The sequence below is a fragment of the Morone saxatilis genome, unplaced genomic scaffold, assembly GCF_004916995.1.
Source record: "Morone saxatilis isolate NCDOM2014 unplaced genomic scaffold, NCSU_SB_2.0 Contig15, whole genome shotgun sequence".
NCBI classification, from domain to species: domain Eukaryota; kingdom Metazoa; phylum Chordata; class Actinopteri; family Moronidae; genus Morone; species Morone saxatilis.
In genome coordinates, this window is record NW_023339707.1 from 22,335,333 (window position 1) to 22,349,254 (window position 13,922).

Below are 13,922 nucleotides of genomic sequence, written 5' to 3' on the forward strand. Positions count from 1 at the left end.
ATGCCTTCATTCTGATTGGCTCTCACCTTTTCCATTCATAGTTTTAAACCCTTGATTCAGACTCCCTCTGTCACCTCCTGACAAAGGATCAAGGGGCAAGACACTTGCAAAGAACCGGATTATGTTCTGGAGGCTGGTTCAAGGAGATGGATCTGGGGAATCCGAGCAATGTGAAGGTTGGATTTCTTCAGGTGTAAAGCTTTGTTTTGGCCGGTCAGAAAACTCCAACCCTATAAATAGGATTAGCTTACCTGTATTACTCGGGGTAACCACTGACCATTCCAGCTCCAAGTTTCATTTTCATCTTTCCTGTATTTTACAACTTCTATGTCTATTTTACAACTTCTATATCTATATCTAATTTGTCTGAACAGAAGCAGTCAGTCACTCTCTTGTTAATGGGAAGAATTTATGGAAAAATCACTTGGCTAAAACTTTTAACAAGTTTTGGCAGCTGTTGTTTTAACAGTTGAAGGCTTGTACAAGAAGTTCCTTATACTGCTGCAGTGCCTCCAACTTCAGAAACAAGTATGGAAATCCAAGCCAGCCAAAACCTAAGTCAGTCTCAGAGCAGACTTTGGATAAGCAAACTGCGAGAGTGCAGGAAGAAGATATGGTCATGAATGAGGGCCGGGGGAAAAGCTGTTGGATGAGAGATAAACAGTAGTCCCGTCATTACTTTTGTCCAAGGTCAACAAGGGGCTCAACAAGAGCCTCTTGAGACGTCTCTGACTTTTCCTGCATCATTTACCGTTTTGCAGGCCTGATGTCTGGCACAGTATCTTACCATTAAATAGTAAAACATGCTGAAACAATCAAACATATCCACATTTATACCTTCAGTATATACCAATAACCCCATCAAACACAATGGCTGAAGCTCTTTGCTTTTAATGGTTTTTCCATTAAGCATCACTACTTATCCTGTTTAACTTGAGATAATGCTTAAAAGCTGTAACATTCTGTATTTAGTTACTGGCTGTGTCAGCAAAATAACCTACAGTATATTAACTCACCTAGACTGGGAATCTTCCTGTCTAGACTGTTTCCCTGCAGGGATCATTCACCAGTCTATCTATCGCAGACATAACAGCAGGTTTTGATGTGGTTTCAGCTGTCGTGTTTCACAGATTGATTAAAAAAGCAAATGATGCCCTTTCGAAACAAACAAAACCATAAAATGAATCAATAAATCTCAAAATTTCAAGCTCATCGGGTTTAAATCCCCCCCTAGACATCCTTTTTCTATGCTGATAAATCCACCAGCATGTATGTCTAGACAGTAAGTATGATAAAAGAGCACCATTTTACTTGATGCACTTGGGGGGGGGTAAGGAATTCCCCCAGATTGGACCACGCCTGCTGGGTCTTATGCTTTGAGAGCTAGATAAAATCCCTAAGCTAAATTAAACACTTCCTTTACTTCACTTACCCTTCCTCCACAAGATAGTCCCAAAAATAAACTGCATGCATGTTCAGACAAGAACAATAACTAAATACAAATACAGCCTTCACTACAGAGTAAACAGATGAAAACAGACTGGATCACAATGAATGATAAGTTTACAGCACGTCAGCAAATATAGCACATCTTTATTTCTAAGTTAGTGAATATTTTTACTATGAAGAATATGATGCACACTTAATGCTAAATAGTTATACTATATACACAATTGGAAGGACTTTACACAACCTGGATCCTATTTTTGTATTCTTCTTTTCTCTATAGATAGGGAGATGCTGCAATACAGATAGACCAGGATGTACAATAAGGTGCTGAGAGTGGTCCCTACATCTACATAGCCTATAATTTTAGCTGTAAGTCTGCCATTCTAGCAGAGGCACTAGTGCCAATATTTATATAATGACGCTGATGGGTAAATTGTTATCTTAATCAATAGAAAAGATGGCTATTAAATGATTTTTTCTCAAAGTGACTGAAATGCAAACACCCCATAATGTGCTTTTATGTTTGTGTCTAAACTAATGAGTAATAATCTGACCATTGGGAAGCTAATTGGAACCACAAACCTTTATTAGGTTCTTTCATTGCAGACATTTACCTTGCAAGCAGAGGCTTTTTAACGATTCTGGTCCTGTTCTTTTTAAAAGGCTCATGTTACAATTAGCCAGGAGAAGGGCGTAAAAGTCAGCAGTTAACCTAAAAAAGGAGGGTCACGTAAACAGGAGCATTTATTCCATTAATTTAGCTGTTGAGTTGTTAATTATACCTGACTAGAGATTAGGTTTTAAGGAATCATGGATCACCCAAAAGTATAAAAATTATCATTATTTAAGGCCCTAAACACAAGTGTCCACATGTTTTGTATTCCTATTGAAACCCATGTTCTATGACTCTATTAATGGCCTGCAATTGTGATCAGGACCATGAATGTTTGTAATTTTGTTCTTTCTAGAGTGACCAGTTTTAAACAAATGCTGCAGGGGGAACAGAACTTTACCAGATAATTAACTTTAATAACACTCTACGTTCAAGTCATATAGAGACATAAGAGAATGTGGTTGGCTTTGTACCAACTACCGAACAAACCCGAGGGCCGACATCTGACAACCATAAACAAAGTCTGGGAGCATCCTCCTCCCAACAGTTGACAGACAAATTTCACCTGTCCTCGTAATTCAACAACAGGCTTTAATTTGAAGGTGTGCTCACACCTACAAAGACATCTGTTTGCCAGGAGTTTATGCAATAATACAAGAAAGCAGGAGGGCTAACCTGGCCATTCATTGGAAGCAGATGTGAGGGATCCATTTCCTACTATAATAAGAGGTAATTATAGGCAAGGGGCTCTGTGTGTTCGTGTGAAAACACACCAAGCTCCGGTGGTTAATCAGCGAAGTGAACCAGTCAGGTATATAAGAGAAGGCAGTGAAACTAACTGCTGTCTACTCTATCTTTGACTCATCACTGTGCTAATGGACAAACCAGCACAGGCCAGTTCATGACCTTTCAAAGAAAAAGGAACAGAAAGCAGATAATTTAAGACTCAGCTTTCACCAGTGAGGTTGCATCACTCTGTCTGACCTTGCTGACAGTTCTTCATGGCAAGACTTCTGTGTCTCAGACAATGAGGAAGAACATAACAAGAAGAAGAACAAGAAAAAAACATTGTAATTTCATTGTCTTATTCATTTTCATCAAGTGAAACTCAAGTGAAAGGTATTCACATCATCAAACACTCATTCCTCAGCTCCAAGTATTCCTGCCCACAGGGGGCTGGATGGGAGCAGGATGAGCCATGACTTCATAATGTTCTATAATAAACGTTTGAAATATACAATTACCGGTATTTTGAACAAAAGGTATGAATAGTTGTGATTATTGTTATTGACCATTTTTCATTGTTACGGCATTCTTTAAAATATTTTAGAGACACAACAGGTCATTCTTGCCATTCCACCACTCAGTGGAAATATCTGTTGCCACAGACACATTTTAAAGTCAGACTTTAAATGCCAACTTCCATACACATATTTTACATTGAGCATACGCGCTGTGGATTCAGGTGCCATGCTTTGCAAAGGAAGATACAACAGACATTCTTTTCCAGTTTGAAATGTATTTACAGGGGCCTTTGACCCGACAGCTATCAGCAACAGGCAGCGAGACAGCGAGACAGTGACAGGTCTGCAGCAGGATATTTAAATAAATAATAAAATACATGTTTATGTGGACTGGTTGTATATAATGGCTGGGTATATGATATCAGAAGAACAAACTCCACCTCTGGGTTGCAGCAATAGTGCTGACTTGTCCTCAGACACACAGCACTGATGGGATGATCAGACCCTAATCTTCTGTCTGGTCGGCCTGTTCTAAATAACAAATAGGCATGAAAAAACAACTCTGCTCTCATTCTTCTATTATCTCCCTCAAATCTTGTTTTCCATTATCCCTGCACCAGGAAAGCCCTGGTGAAACAACAGACTGAAGTTAACCATGTGCCCAAAAGGCAAGACTGATGTCTGTGCCAGAGAATTTGACTGCCGTCTGCAGTCTAGTGTAGTTGCCAAATTTTAGCCCCCCATCTACACCCCTTGTACCCATGACAGGGTCATAATAGAGCCTCAGCAGGTGGAGCCTGGTAGGGAAGACAGGGCCTCTTCGTCCTGGCACAGCTGAAAGAACCTCCTCTATGTGCTCACAGTCTGCATAAATCACGCAGTCCCTCAGTTCAGGGGAAGAACCATTTAATTACCCCTTTTAAGCAATAATTGCCTGACTTGGCTGGAGGTGCTGCCAGCATGAAGACGAACAGAAAAGTGAGGCCTTTACTGTCTCTGATGATTACTGAAGAGCATCAAGGTCAAAGAAGATCTGTAATTTCGATGAGCAAATCCGATATGTGTACCTCACATGGTTATAAAAAAGAGATCAAGGAACGAATTACGAAAATTACTCATGAGCGTCAAAATGTGACCAATATCCCAACAGCTGTGCATCGATTTAAAAGGAAATCTGCGATATTCGACAGCTGCTGTTCCCATAACTCGGCCTTGAGTGATGTGGTTTTGTAAAGGCATTGTTGGTGGTCACCAGCTACTTACTGTAAACTGTATGTCTCAACTGAGAATACAGTCTGACTCATGCTTCCACGGAACTTAAATATTGCTATGTCAAAAATGTGGCACATACACAGTGATGAACTTTTGGTGGGGTTTCAAAATAGTATTTATCCAATAGATCTCCTCATCCGTTGGTGTCTCTATCGGCACCATTGCTGATCAAACCGTAAATGGCAACTTTCAGGAGTATATAAACAAGCCTTTAAGCTGAGTATTTAGATGACTCCTCATTCCACGGGATCAACAGATGGTTTGGGTGGAGAGAAAATTATATACAGCCACTTTAGTCTAAAGCCACAAAAAATTCCCCTTGCCTTACCAACTGTTTTACAAGGCCAACCTTCCTCTTCAATTGGCCTGCCAGGTACTGGGTAGACTTGCATACTGTCAAGCCTCTGGGCACATGATGGATGCTAAGCTACTTTAGTCAGCGTGGTGGTTAAGGAGTTTTTGTATTTTTTTGTATTTGGTTGGCAAGACTCTTCAAGAATAAAGATAAAAATCTGAAATCCTTCACTCAGCTGCTCCCTGAGGGTGTTCTGGATCCGCTTCAAGCTTAGTGTATTTGAAAATGATCAGAAGACTCAGTGATGAAGGTTTCAGGCAGCATAAAAGAAGCTGTGATTTTAATCTAGCGAAACGCTCAACCACTAACAGGGTCCACATTCCACTCTTATCAGTGGCTTGTTTTCAGTCATACAACTTCTCAGTCAGTAGTGACTGTCCAGTGTGCTGCTGTACACCTTCCACACAAAAAAATGCATCTTTTGATAGCGAGAGTCATGAAGACCACATCAGCTTCTTCTGGCCCATTTTTGGGTGAGCTAAATATGCAAGAGTAGTCTTACATGTCACTGTTTATAATAGCTATAATAGTTTTAAAAAAACGAAAACAGCAAAACTATAAAGATAAAGAATGGATTAAACAGCATTTGTCTGATCTGACATTTGCTGCAAATGTTAGCATGTCTGGCTAACTAGCTTACAACCTAGTTATTTCCAAGGTTGCAAATTTTAATGTGTTGTTTGCCCATTGTGCAGATAAGAATACAAGCTGGGCAGCCGAAGCTTGTGTTATAACAAAAAACTGTCCGATCTTTCATCTAACTTATCATACTTACACTAGCACTACACTGGAATATAAGAAAAAAGCTGCTCCTTTAGTTCCATGGATTATCCGATAGCTTCCCTTCCAGTCTTTTAGCACAATATCATGTAGCCTACCCATAAAATGCATATTTAAGACCCCTTTAACGGGGTTCTCATTTTAAAACAAGTCAGCTGGACAAAGCGTTTTTAAACCAACTCACAGACTTCATGTTAGTTTAATTACCTGGCTAGCTACAGCTCATAAAATCTGCCAGCGACTGTCGTCATTTCGGCTGCAAAATCGAAGGTCGACTAGAAATGAGGAGCCTGCTTTTGTCTGTCTTTGTCTGAAATTATGGAAAAAATTTAAATGTTTGCCACTGTTATCACTGTAAGCTGCAGTGCTGTGTAAAGCATCTCTGTGTTCCTTCATTGAAGGATCGTACAGATGCCTGTAGAGGCGCACTTGCTCGGAAAGCTTGCCCTCGAACTCGTCCATCTTCCTGTTTCCACTTTGGCGCGCTCAGCTGAAAAAAAAAGGCCTAAATCCTGGTGCACCAGCAAGATCTACGTCATTTTGACGTCAACAGTGTCGCGCGACAGGTCGGGAACAGCGAGTATACTGTAGCCTTAAGGTAAGAATGGAATGTTTGACAGCCATAGCAGCATTAACTAAGGGGGGAGGGGCTTAGTGAACGGTCAATTACCAAGGTGAGCAAGTAGCAACAGGTCATGCTAACAGTATATGTTTATTACATTTAATGTAACATTAATTATTATATTGTATAATTTGATATATCATCATAAGCAGTAAGGATGCATTACTGTGTCACTTCTGATGCAGCCCAAGATTTGGATTTACATAACTCTGGAGATGGATACAAGTTTGCTGCTGAGCCTCTATGATTTGGTGTAATATTTACTTTTCATTAAAAATACAGCATGCAAATGAGTGTGTGTCTGAATCAAATACTTTTTCCATGACAACACAGTTTGGCTCTTGGCATGGAACGTACATCTTCAAAAGCAGCAAACCTGGATGGAAAATATTTCCAACCAAGCACTTCTGCTCGGCTGAAACACACTGTGACGGAAATTCAAATATCACATTCTAGCTGAGAGAGGAAAATAAAAACAAGGGCTTGTACTTTGGCATAATTAAGTCCAGGGGAATTCATTAATCCGTAGTTCCAGCGTGTTACTTGCCAAGTTATGAAGACTTGTGAAAACTTCTGTACAGTTTTACAACTCCACTCTGTGATCAGCTGACGGACACTGAAATGGAGGAGATCTCACTGTGCAAAATATAAAAACCTGTGATAAATGCCTCTATCTTTACTGCATGAAAAAAAACTTAATGGGAGATGTTTAAATATGTCTTACTTGTCGAGATATGAATTCAGAAAAATGACTACAGATTATGGGGCTTTTCAAGTCTAAACATACTTAGATTTAAGTAGGGGAAAAAGTGGGTATGGGGTTGGGAAAACAACAACAACTACACTGGGTTATTTCTTTCAGCGCATATAGAGCAGGACATCTGAACTGCACACAGGAAAGCCTGAATAAACTTTGCTTCAGGGGAAGTGGGGTCCTCTTGCCCTGTAGATAGTTCCAGGTTTCATTTCCCCAACAGGATGGTGACTCAGCAAGAGACAAAAGTTTTAGACCATCACAAACCACTGCACCAAAACAATGGACTGCTGGCAACCTTTTAACCACAAACTCATTTGGTTCTCAGCTCTAAATATATCTCACAGAGCCAATCACTTGTTAAAATTGCCTTCCTTGCCACTGGAGGAATAGACAGTGGGTAGAAATTGATATTGGTTTACCACTCATTTACAATGTGCAAGGATTCAGAGAGCAGTAAAAAGCCACTAGCAAAAGTGAGCAGAAAGAGGAAAGGACGGGTGAAAAATTCCTGTGAGAACACAAAGCACGTACGTGTCTGTGTTTATAACAAAGTAAAAGAGTTGTTATGTCTCCTGGGACGGTGCAGCTGACATGATAACACAGACCAGACCGGTGTAGCTCTCCTCCTCTCTCTCCTAAGGGCCTCCACAGCCTCTGTGAGGGGCACAGTGAGGGCCCAGTACTTGAGAACTGAACACTTCCATAAACCAGAAGCAATATGAGATACATTTTCATAGTGGCTTCAAAGTCTTGTTTGTATTTTAAAGACGTATGTTTTCACTTTTAACATTACAAGAGAAAGGGTAACAACTTTAGCTTTCCCAAAGCCAATAAAGAGAAAAAACATGTTTTGGTCTAATGCCAGAATATGAGGAAAAGATAAATTTTTAATGCATTTAGTTTGTATTCTTGTCTTAATTGAATTGATTTTTAGTTGATTTTTAGTTTTCACAGTCTTCAGATTTTCACAGGCAGTTCTAGCTCCTCAGCTCTGGTGTTCAAAACATACAAAACCTTTAATTTGTGGAGTCAACTAATTGGGCTCCTGAAGAGCAGCAGACTTGTATGGCTGCCTTCGAACAAGCTGAATTAAATAAGAGCGAGCAGAAAGGGGAAGCCATTGTTTTTCCATGTATTTACTTTTCACTGAGCCATTACACCCTAAAGCCTGCAAAGATCCACTTTCCGACCTCCCTCTGTGAACATTAAGGGTTTAACAAAAGCTTTGGTGAATTTACATCTTCTTAAGGTTACAATAAAGTCTCGCAATGATGGAAGCCTTTGCGTTTCACAGGTAGAGACTTGTTGTACTGTAAGAGGAAGCGAGGCAGGGCGCTACTAGACTCTGGGAGTGAGAAATCATCAGTTCTGAAGAGATACCAGGGTGGTGGTGGTGGTCACAGGATGTCAGGGTCAAACCTGGTTTTTAAAAGACAATGGAGGAAAAAAGAATGATAGCATTCCTTTCGCAAACTTAAGTACCCTGAAAAAAAAAGAAATCTGTTCACAACACACAAAAACGTCTTTGGTGAAAAGGGCAGCAACCCCCATCAGAGTAGCTGTATAAGTTGGGAGGGACCAAGGACCATGCAAGACAATGCAGCAGCTCCCTTGAGCAAAAAGCAGAACGCCCAAGTGACTTCACATCAATGCTGCTAGCGTAGACAATGGCAGATTCAATAGGGCACAGACAACTATAGAGCACCTTCAAAGGGAAAGTGCAATACAGTTAACTTAGCATTTCAATGAATCCCTAATGAGCGCAAGCTGGGGTACAGCCTGGGAAAAAGCCCGGCAATACAATGTGAAAAGACTGAAGAAGGCTGTTTAAGATGAGGAAATCAGTCAGAGTCTGTACCAGTCTATTACAGTCTTTTGTTCTTCTTATCAAGCTGAGTGACTTGTGATAGATAGATAGATAGAGAGAGAGGAAGAGAAGAGAGACCGAGAGAGAGACGGGGGAGAGATAGATTTAGATGATTGATAATAGATAGATAGAGCTGATAGATGCCTTAGATAGTGATGTGATACTTTATTTTTCCAAGGGAAATTCAAGTATCCAGTAGCATGTAAGGTTTAGAGTTCAGTATTTCTGGAGGAGCAGAGTGACCGTTGCCATTAAAGTATATCCAAAGAAAGACCTGCAAGCCACTCATCTCGCAAAAAGGAGGAAAAAAGTCAGAATTTTCATAAGAATATCATTGATATTTCAATATTCCTCACACAAGCACTGGCCAGGGAGACAACTTGTCATTTGCTATCATAAATAGTTTCTGTCGATTAGCTGTTTTTCATTGCTTGTGGTGTCGACTGGCTTGTGTCCTCAAGACATCCTGTGACCTCACCATGAACTCTGTAGCTCCTTAACACAGGAATGAACCGTTTTTAGTATGTTTTACTCAAAAAACAGTCCGAAGGGCACTCGCTTAACTGCCTGCTATCGATATTTCTTTCCCCCACTTCTGAATATGAACAATTAGATATCACACAACATGGACGGGGAAAATGCCATTTTAATGATTCTTGCCAGGAAGTCACTTGAGTAGATGCTTCTCAGTAATGAGGTCACATTACAAGATTCACTATCGAGCAAAATCCAGAAATGGTCTGTATTTGCCTGATTGCAGGCACTTCAGTAAGTCAGTTATTGGCCCATACTGGGCCTGTTCAGTCAAAGGTCCAGTGTGTAGGATTTAGTGGCAATCTAGCAGTATAGTTACAGATGGCAACTTCACCACTTACCCTCTCCTTCCGAGCATGAAGGAAAAACTATGTTGGATGTGAAACATCCAAAAAACAAGAACACCCCTATCTAGTGTTTGGCAGTTTAACTATGCAGACTCCATGGAAGGCAGCACACGGCGTCTGTGGATATAAACAGCTTATTCTAAGGTAACAGAAACAATTCTAATCTAAACAACACTATATTCAGTTGACTATACACTAATGAAAACATACATGAATATTATATTATATTTCTGCCAATAGATCCTCCTAAATGTTATACACTGGGACTTTAAAGAATGACTTTGATCACTAGGCCACACTGTTCCACACTGATCTTACAGTATTGTTGAAGATAATAAAAAAAAAAGAAAATCCAAAAAATGTTTGATGTCATTCTGTGTTTGGAGGTGTGTTGAATGCACTGTTATCAAAGGGAAAATAAAATAAAAGACGTGGTAATCGGAGAGGTTTGATGGCTTCAAATATATTCCCTCCAAATGAGGTACATTCAAACTTAACATAAAGCTTTGAAGATTTAATTACAGAATGGAACTAGGCCTGACAAGTTTCAGACCGATCTGAGGATGATACCTAGAGTCCGTTTAAACTGTGGTTTGAAACAAAAGCCATCCCCGGACCTATGCTTCAGAGGAGCAAAATGTAAATGTGTGAAGAGGTGTGAATGGAAAGAGTGGGACTCTAGTTACAACAGGCGATTCTCAAGAGTATGCATGCTCATGTCAGCACATGCACCGCGTTGCTGCTGTACCAGCTGAGGTGCAGCTGTGTTTGGAGTCGGCTCTTCTGTCCGACACGGACGAGACGTTGGGCATGAAAGCGCAACGCTACTGCAACTGCAGAACATGGCCTATTGTAAAACATTCGTTTGTGTGTGTCAGGGTGTGTCCAATGCGAGGGTGGGGGGAAAACCCAAATATATTTTGTCCACCTTTAAGGCTTTGATGCATCTCTGCAACATGAATTCCTACTTTGCATCACAGCACACATATCACTCTGATCTCTAAGGTTAAGAGATAGTATGCATTGATTAAATTATAATAATAAGACAATGGACAGTGGCATTGCCTGCAGCTGCAAATGGAACCAGAAGAAGACCAGAAAAAGAGCACTGAAATCTGGCCTGAGGGTGTGAGGCCACATTGTGGCTCCTTCAAGGACCATACCAATATTTTCAGGCATATTTTAGTTTGAAAAACCTGCATTACAACAGTATGGCACAGTAATGTAGCTTTTACAACAATGAATGCAGACACAGTGTTCCTGTTTAAATGCATACATTAGTTAAACGAATGGAAGCCTATGGCTGCCTAGAAAGTAGTAAAATTAGGAAAGTGGTGTAAAATAGGCTATGTTTCTTTAAGTCAGGCTTAGGAGGATGTCCCTCGTCCACCTATACAAATGAAGTACTGGTGTGCTGCCCTGGCCAACAAATCTTGTTCTCTGTTTGGTACAGACCTCAGCAACTGTCACATCAGCATATTTTCAGTGAAGATGAACATTGTGATGCAAAAGTTATCATTCCCATCAATCGTGAATCATATAGCAATCGTAAAATATCATAAAATAATCACAATGATTATTTTTACAATATCGTGCACCCCTATATGAGAGAGGTGAGAACTCAAACAAGAGCAGCATGACATGCAACTGCATACGCTAATTAAAAGTGAAAGGTTTAGGAAACTGTGCAGTGGGAGCTAATCTGTGCTGCGAATAAATCACGAGGAACCCCTGCTGAACTGAGAAACAGAGTCAGGTTCAGAGTCCTCACCTCTCTGACCTCTATACCGGCCCAAGTCACACCTCACTGCAGAGTCAACAAATGCTTGCCTGCCGGCCTGCACTCCATCTGCGCCAATGTGCTTGAGGAGGGGGCGAGCCACTTCAGTGCACCATTGTCCCATCAGCCAAGATGGTCTCTCTCCTGGGGCTATAATTCAACAATGCAATGTTTACTGAACCCAGTCTTCAAGCAATTATGTGAATGGGTCGGGTGGGGGCTGACCCATCCCTACTGTTCAAACTGTGGAGTGGAGTTGGTGTTTGCACTGCTGTGCTTTGCAACTCCATAGAGTCCTCATCGACTCTGAATGGGGAATTAAACACCAGGTAGCCTGGGCTGAAACGACAAAGCGCCACACAGAGAGACCAACCACCTCGCCTAATCAGTACATCACCCGACATAGACTAAATAAATCACCAGATCAAACTGTCGCTGCATAGCGTTTAGCAACAAAGGAAGGGGTTGAGGTACACACAGAAGAGAAAGAGAACAATTTACATGAGTGATACATGCTCTGCAGACTATATAGTCATAGGAATCCAGGCCACCCTTCCCCCAACTCCAGTCCAACCCCCAATGAAGTCAAGGGACACTTATGACAGTCTATACTGGGAGAAATCTCTGAGCCAAAATTGTCAGCGGTGGTGCTCACAGTTGGTCTGATGTCATACATAAGAAAACAAAGTGGCCTCACTTTCTTTTATCTGACTGAGTAAGACCAGAAAGTTACAGACCACTGACCATATCAATTCATTTTCACTTGTAAAACACTAATATGAGCCAGAACAGATTTGAGAGTAGAAGTATTTACAGCTTTTATTGAATATTAAGCTGTAAAAACTTGAGTTGAATCATTTCTCACACTGGTACCGCTGGTGGTTCACAGCAGGTTGTGGGGGACTCATTTGTGGTGGAGAGCTCTTACCCACGGTGAGTTTTTATTGACTTTGATTGTTTGAGTTGATGCGCATGACCCTGACATTCCAGTGGGGAGAAAGGAGGCCCCCGTAGTAACACCAGTACGTGTGCTTAATTGAATCAAGAGACAGTCCGCCTGTTGTAGTTCAAAGGCATGATGCAAGAAACAGATGCTAGTGGTTCCAGATAATTCAATTATGTTGGTATTGTTGGCCTCGCAGTCAATCAAGGCTGTGGTTACAGTGTGGAGGCCATCTCCTATTACCTTCCAGTGTCACTGCACAACACACAACGTTTGCTCTCTGGGGACTGGGGGTTGTGGATCGATAATATTGAAGATACATGACTTGCGTTGCCTTTCAGGATGCAGGTAATGCACCTTTTGTCTCAGCTTTGTGAACCGGTACAAAGTGATGGATCATGTCATCCACAGAAAAGGCTCGGAGCTCGATAGCATGTCACCGCTGGATGTTAAATATACCTTGAAGTCATCAACACTATAGCTTTTCAAACGTCTGGAATATTACAGCTCATATACTCTATATCCAGCAGGTGAAAGATTTATGTCTGCTAGCTCCCGCAACTATGTCCCATCATTCAAAAAGGCTTTGCTTCAGATCAAATCAACACAGAGGAGTCACAGATATCTCAACCATGACAGCTCTGTTTATTGGAGGGCATAAAGGTGAGAGACCAGACGGGATTTCTGGAGGGTGGGGGGGCTGGGGGTCTATTCTCAGCAGCAAGGCAATGTTTATCCTCTATATGATTCATACTACGGATATAGCAGAGTAAAACATATTTCAGACTGAAATATCATTAATTAATTAGTAAATACCCAACAGTGCATGGGCAGTACATTGGAGCTGAGACAATTAATTGATCAGTTGACAGACAGAAAGCTAATCTGCAACAATATTGATAATTAATTAAGCGGTAAAGTCATTTATTAAATGTTTTCAGCTTCTCAAATGTGAGGATTTGCTGCTGTTTCCTGTTGTATATCACTGTACAATAAATTATTAATATTAATATTTGGGGTTTTAGCCATTTTTGGCTAAAACAAGCATTTTGCCCCTGAGGCATTTTATGGACTAAATTATTAATCAAATTATTTAAAAAATAATCAATAATGACAATAATAATCAATAATAAAAATAAATTTGGTTGCAGCCCTGTACAGTATACTGCACGGTAATAAAGGCTGAATGAATAAAACCAGAGGATGCAACTTTGCAAGAAATTCCCAATACGGTGCATTATCCCAACTGCAGGGAATGGAAGGGACAAGTGGATTCAACACTTGTTTACTTTTTTATTCTATTTTTTACAACCTAAAGCCTATATTTTGCATATGAGTCCCAACTTTTATTCTGAAGGA

General features: G+C 40.6%; 1 protein-coding gene across 12 annotated transcripts in view; it reads right to left on the minus strand.

Moving 5' to 3' along the window:
• hspg2 (heparan sulfate proteoglycan 2) overlaps positions 1 to 13,922 on the minus strand; it is an 89,870-nt gene that overhangs the window by 74,737 nt on the left and 1,211 nt on the right. The window lies entirely within an intron of this gene.